This window comes from Ziziphus jujuba, chromosome 6 (assembly GCF_031755915.1).
Source record: "Ziziphus jujuba cultivar Dongzao chromosome 6, ASM3175591v1".
Classification (NCBI taxonomy): domain Eukaryota; kingdom Viridiplantae; phylum Streptophyta; class Magnoliopsida; order Rosales; family Rhamnaceae; genus Ziziphus; species Ziziphus jujuba.
The window spans coordinates 40,260-47,779 of record NC_083384.1 but is presented as its reverse complement, the minus strand read 5'-3'; the positions used below and the strand labels follow the sequence as shown (position 1 = coordinate 47,779).

Here is a 7,520-nt window from a genome sequence, read left to right as displayed (position 1 = left end):
CATGAATGGTGGGATGTTGATCTTGATATTGATAAGATTGTCATCTGCTTCTTCCCTCCTATACCTTCCATGGTCAGCTCTCTCTTGGACAGCAAAGGTTTCATCCATGCCTTCCTCAAAGTCTCCACCGAAATTCTCCTCCTCAAATTCCTCTCTCGGTCTCTCACGGCCTTTTCGTCCTCGACCTTGACCATCATGGAATTCTTGCCTATTTCTTGTGTTCGGCATTCCTTGGGAAACTTCTAGCCTTCCCATCCTTTGATTCATGTGCTCAACTTGAACACTCACCCGCTGTAATTGTTCCAAAACAGCTTTCAATTCCGTTTCCTCACCACTCCCGGTAGCTCGTGGATCACCATGAAATCCTACGGACTCCTCCTCATTAATTCGCAAAGCTGGGTCTCCTCTCCTCACCCTTGAATCTGCCATGTTAGTATGAATAATACAAAAATAAAATAAATTCTCACCAGATTCACTCCCTTACATGTTTCACTCAATATAAGAACTTGACACTCGTGTTTGCACACTAATTTCGGCTTTTAACCCTCTTTTGAGCTCACACTCTCTTGCCTTTTTCCACTCAAAGTTCTAATTAAAACACCCACAAAACAGCAATTAGATTACAAGTATGTTTTAATTAAACTTATCAATAAAACAGTAGCTAAAAGTAGGCAATACCGAAAGAATTCAACAAAACCTAGTTTTGGCTTTTCTAGGCAAAATAAAGCAAATTAATGAGAAAACTTTGGAATTTTGAAGAACTGGACCAGATGATAATAGATTATGAGTTCAAGAATAAAATTCTAGAAAAAGAAATCCAAATACGGACAAGAATCAAATTGAACAAAAATATAGAATAGTTGTTGGTTGTTGTTCGTTTTAATTCAAGTTTTTGTATCAAATCCTTTAACTAATTTTAATCCAAATAATATAAGCACCCAAAATTCAAATATCCAAAAAACTAATTCTCCAGAAACTCAAAATATCAAAAATCAAATCTCCAAATCAAACAAGTTCCTAAACTCAAATTTCAACACCAAATTCAACAAACTCAAATTTTTTTTTTATTCGGCTTTACCTCTTCTTCTTTTTTTTTTTTTTTTCGCTCCTAGAATGTAAACAACTGCATTAGCAAGAATAATTACCAAAATTGCAATTCCAACTCCAAAACAAACACCAAACCCGTGACCTCCCAATCAAAAATTCAAATTGTGCGATTTTTTTTTTTTTATTCAGCAAACCCCACTCTTCAAATTTTTTTTTTTTTGAATATATGAATGCAAATATTTAAGAGTAAAACAGCAAAGAAAATCAACAAAAACCAAAATTAACTAGAACAATGATGAAAAACAACCAACAAATTAGGAAACAAAAATACGATAAAACTAGGAAACCTAATTCAACTAAGAATGAATTTTTGTTTTTTTGTTTTTTTAATGATGCAGAATGTGTATGATGATAGAAGCAATCTTAACCTAATGCTAAAATTGTAGATTAACACAAAAATAAATAAAGCAAATAAAGATAGATCAAACCTGAACAAAATTTGGCTTTGATACCAAATGATACGAACCTAGGATGACCTGCTCCTAAAGCCGTATCATGTTAGCCCGGATCTTAATTAAGTTCAAGTTCTAATGGAATTGACCTCAACCCCTAACCAACCTGTGGTTAGAAACCTTGGTATAATGTAGACGCCACAACAGGGGATGGAAAACCTATTGATAAGTCAAGCTAAAACAACCAATTCTCTAATGGTGTTTTAGGTGTTCTCAAAGAACAAAGAGATAATTAATCTCACAAGTGTTTTCTCAATAAAATCAAGGTTGTATTCTTATTGAAAATAAGCTTTTAAATAGGCTTTGAAAGAAACCAAATAAACCCTAAAAACCCTAGGAAAAACCAGCCACACAATGAAAAGTCCTAGCTTGACCGAATGTTTCCTTTTCCTAGTCTAATTAATTAATTCCCTTATTTTCAATTAGGAATTAATTAATTTTCAAATAAAATAAAAACTTTCCTAAACTTATTTGTTCAATAAGTAAATAAATACAAATCCAAAATTAAAGATAGTTTCCTAAAACAAAAAGGAAACACAAATTAGGAAACTAAATATGGTAATTTTCGGCTAGGTTGATAATGACCCTTCTTTGACCTAATTGGACTGCAAATCAGCCTCAATAGTCTTTTTGGAATGCAAAATAAGCTTATTATGAAGTTCCTCAATAGTCTTTTCGGCCTTTCTTCCCCTTATGCGCAAACCACTATGTTGTTCAGATTTGAAGCTGCTTTGGCTGGTTTCTACGACTCATCCACCATATGAATTGAGCCCATAAGAATGGGGACCCAATTCATACAACCCAACCTCAATATTGGCACTAAAAACGTCACCCGGGCCTGTTTTGGCTTCTATTGCTTGTATGAGTAAAATAGGCCTTGGTTCTTTAGATATGGACAGCCCCTCTTGATTATGACTTATTCCTTGGATAAAGGCAGTAAGATTTTCCTTGAACTTCTTGGCTTGGGCTCTAGTGATCGGCCCCACCTTCATCTGTATTAGATCAACACCCCAGCGGGTTGTCGGTTGAACGGTCTCGGGCGGATTCACATCAAAATGTGTTTCCAGGTATTCCTTTACCATTTCGTCCAAAAGGGAGAGTTCTTCTAATTCTATGAATTTTTTTAAAATACTTTTTTCTTGAATATCATCTAAACAAATTTTGGAGTGTCTAGTATGCCACCGATTAGTAATCCAAGATTCCATACTTTTATTAAATGAGAGAGAGATCCACCAAGGCAAAAATACTATAAATGAAAGATATACAAGGGAAATGAATGCTTTCTCTTTTGCCATTTTTTCATCTTGGAATTTTTAAATGAACTCGCCTCATTTGTCGACTCAATACTACTATTTCTATTTCTATCAAGCATTAGTTCTATAACATTAAAAGTTATAGAGCCCATGAATCTATTTCCTATTTTTTATTTGTGATTCAGTAAAGTGGTTAGTCCTTGAATGTAGAAAGAATACAGAATAACAATACCGAAATACAATAAGAAAGAGTGCACTTCAAATTCGAAAAAAAAAAAAAAAAGCAATTTCTTTTTATGACTGTTCCTTGTTCGTGTGCATTTAGCTTAAATGAGCATTTTGAAGAAACTTCAGAAACTTCAGTTAAGTTGTGCTATCTAAAAAAGAGGATTCTTGAGTTTTCATTTTTTCCCTCTTGCTAAGAAAGTTGTCATTCTTCAGTTCTTGTTTCAAAATACTTCAATTGGTACACGTAAGAAATAGGCCAATTTGGCAGCTTTTTGCTCAATTTCTTGTAAAGTCAAATTCTCATTAGGACAAGCCAAGGGAATGGACCCTTGGCCTTCGATTTCCATATAAAGGGCACGACGAGCATAAATACCCTCTTTAACTTCTATTCTAATGGACTGAATGTCTTTCATAAAGAATCAGAGGAAGATGCTATAATTTTTTTCCAAGAAATCCCCAACGAAAAATACACACTATTCCTTGTTTTATATCGAATCGATCATAACCACTACCTACATTCCACGAAATTGTGCACCACAAATAGGAACTAATAAAAAGACCTGCGACTCCATAGAAAGACATCACGATCCCTTGTGGGAAAAAACTTATTTGCTCAGAAGGAACTAAAGATATAAAATTTGTACCAAAATAACTGGAAGTTCTAACCAATAAAAATCCTAATGAACCTAAAAAAAGCATAAAGGCCCAGCAGAAATTACTAATTTTTTAAGACCCCATTATAAGTTCTATCCATATACGGTCTGATCGCCTACTCATACTATTCTAGATCTAGTTGCATTTTATTGGAATTGGGGAATAACAAAAAAAAAAATTTACTTTCATTTTCTTGTTTCCGAAGTAACTTTCATCAACTACCACTGTTATGATGTGAACTTTTAGGAGTAATTCATCGAATTGCCTAGATCTAAACTAAACTATGAACATCCTTTTCATATGATATCTTAAAGATATCCACATACCTATATCGACTTTACATTTCAAAAATTCATCCTGATATCGATCCATTTGAAAATAGCCCTAACTCAGTTACTCATATATCATGTTTACACATTCATATGAGCTTATGCTCGGAAGAAGCCACACATTATACCATATTCTAATAAATAGATAACCGTGCTATGATTCACGTAAATCATGAAAAAAAAAATAGATAAGATTTTGCCCCATCATATTTAAAAATTTTGTTTTTTTGAACATGAAGAGATAAAGAAACCATTGCGATTGCCAGAAAAACTAAGCCCACTAAAGGCACAAAAATAGAGGGTAAGGTGGTAAGAATTGTCATTGAATGGGTACCTCGATTTAATATATTATTTGTACCTGTTATTTATTGTTATATTAATCTTTTAACCTATTATAAAGATATCTTATAATTTATATAATAATTATACTATTATACTGAGTATACCTAAGTGAGTATATACACTAATTAATATTAATTATTAATAAAGGGTATATAATGTATATATACTAAGATATAATAAAATAAGATAATAAAATAAGGATATAATAAGGAGTTTATAATATAAGAATCTATAGACTGATATATATATATATATTTTTAATATATTTAATATATATTAAAAAATTATTTAATATATATGAAATAAAAAAAGAATTATAAGTCTGTAAAGTATATAATATACTAGAATATACTAAGTACATATATAATATAATTAGTGTAAATCAAAAGTGTAAATATGTAAATATGTAAATAAAATAAGTAAATAAATGGGCTTATTCATCTTTCGGCATGCAATATATGTATGATAATTCACTTTTTTATTATGTTCATTATTTATTCTTATTATTGTTCATTTTGTTTCTCCCTACGCAAAAAAATTCGTTATAATACGATCCGACAAAAGAGATCCTTAGTAAAATCAGGGACTCCTGAGGGATATAGAAAGATGCAGGACCCCCTTGCCCAATTTTATGGACGAAAGAGACATAATTCGCTCTTTTTATTTTGTTTGATAGAGGTTTCCTGACGGGCTATCGATAAAAAAAAGTATCCGCATGATTCTTTTTCCAATTTAATCTTATGTTACCAAAGAAAAATCCATTCTTGGAATTTTGACTTTGCTTCCTCTAAACTAAATAAATACTTGGTTACCATAAAACAAGTAATAAATTTTTGAATTTATTAAATCTAATATTTTATTAAATATTAAATTCAAGATAAAATTAAGGATAAAGATATATGGCTCTCCTTAATTTTATTTTTGATTTCATTTTTTTATTCAAAGGAAAGGAAGCATGGAGCTGAAATAACTCACTCAGAACGCCTTTTAAAAGATTACATGGTACGATTGGATCGAATAAGCCTTTATGGAATAAATATTTAGCTGCTTGTGCACCCTCGGGTACTGTCCTATTCAATGTTTGTTCAATTACTCTTTTACCCGCAAATGCAATGTAGGCATTTGGTTCGGCAATAATGATATCTCTCAACATACCAAAACTAGCTGTGACCCCACCCGTAGTAGGAGATGAAAGGATTGATACATAAAATAACTTATTATTTGATTGATAATAATATAAAGCAGAAGGTATTTTAGCCATTTGCATCAAGCTCAAACTTCCTTCTTGCATACGTGCTCCTCCAGAAGCACACACTAGAATAAGAGGTAAAAATTTATTGGTAGCATGTTCGATCAAACGTGTGATTTTCTCGCCCTCTACCGATCCTATACTACCCCCCATAAACTAAAAATCCATAACCCCGATTGCTACAGGAATACCATTTAGTTGACCTATGCTTGTTGAACAGCATCAATTAATCCTATCATTCTTTGATTAAAATCAATATGATCTTTATAAGGTTCCTTCCGCAAATGAAATTTTATGGGATCCCTAGAGACTATGTCTTCATCCAAAGGCTCCCAAGTACATGGATCAGTCGAACTTTTGATTCTATCTGAACGAGTCATTTTCAAAGGATGTCCACAATGTTCATAAATATTCATTTGAAATTTAAAAAATTTCTTATAATTTAATCCATAACAATTTTCACATTGCACCCACAAATATTTGTATTTTTTAGTTATCTTTAAATCACTTTTTCTGTCTCTTATTTGTATTTGATTTAGAGAAAATGCTAAATCATTTTTTCTTTCTCTCATTTCAGCTAGAGCTTTCTTTAATTTATTTTCTTTTAAAATTTTATTTAATTTTAACTTGTTTTCTTTTAGTTGAGTTAGAGCTCTCTCTAAATCCCTTTTTCTTTTTCTTATTTCAGTTAGAGCTCTCTCGAACTCTCTTTTTCTTAGAGTTTTTACACTATCATCCATACTGGTTTGTATATTGGAACTCCTACTTTTACTACTCTTATCGCGTTAACCACGAATGTAACTATAAAGGTAACTATCATTGGAATTGACACCACTACTTAAAATATAATGATCAGTGCTGATTTGAGAATGAAGATAACTATCAATACAACTAGTAATGTGATTATTCCAACGATATTTAGTATCATACATGTATCGATAATAGTGATGATCGTCACTCTTCGATACATTATTCGAATAACTAGAATTCTGATAACTATAAAAAGAACTTTTTGGTGCACTTAGAAAAGAACGATCGGTGTCAGTCTTAAAATTTTGATTTTCAATATCAAAATATATGGAGTAATGGTCCCTATTGCTATCCCTAAAGAAAAAAGTTTGATCAGATATGAAATTTTGAATGTACCTCCTGACGCCGACTAAATGATCAACGTTACTGTAACTATAATTGTTAGTCTCAATCCAATTAGGAATTTTTTCATTCATATGATTTATAATTGGATCTTTATTTACACTGGTATTTTTATTTTCAATAAGACCACCAAAACTATCCATTGATTTATTAAACCCACACCTGTATTCTAACCCCCTCCTAAACAACATCGAATCGAACTGACATTTTTCCATAGAGCTTTCTTGCCCCTATTTGCATGAAAATACAATAAATGAATAGTAATTTGATAAAAATCATTTGAATATTCTGATTAGAATTTAGAATCAGAATAAGCATATAAATCCAATCACTAGGATTATTAACTAATAACAAGTAGATACTGAAAAAAAAAAGTGATTATCCCTTGTGAGAATCCAGAGTATCTCTTCTCCATATACGATAAAATAGGATGAAATCTTTTTTCAAGTGCTTTTGGAGACCGGATGCAACTTGTGACAAATGTGGCAAAGAGGACATGTTGGCAAAATATGCAAGCAACGAAGACAACAAGTAAATGTTGTAAATGAGGAGGCTGAGACCTTATTTGTGGTTACATGCCTTAAAGCTACAAGTAGTGGTTTTGGTTGGTTGGTAGATAGTGGTTGTTAACACCACATGACTTTTGAAGAAACCAACTTTGTGGAGCTTGACCGATCCTACAAGACAAGGGTGAAGATTGGGAATGGAAGATTCATGGATGTAAAAGGAAAATGAGACATCTCATTTAACACCA

General features: G+C 31.9%; 1 pseudogene; it reads right to left on the bottom strand.

Annotated features, from left to right (window-relative positions):
- Positions 1-5,248: 5,248 nt before the first annotated feature.
- Positions 5,249-6,996, bottom strand: LOC125419342 (acetyl-coenzyme A carboxylase carboxyl transferase subunit beta, chloroplastic-like; annotated as a pseudogene).
- Between the last annotated feature and the right edge of the window lie 524 nt (positions 6,997-7,520).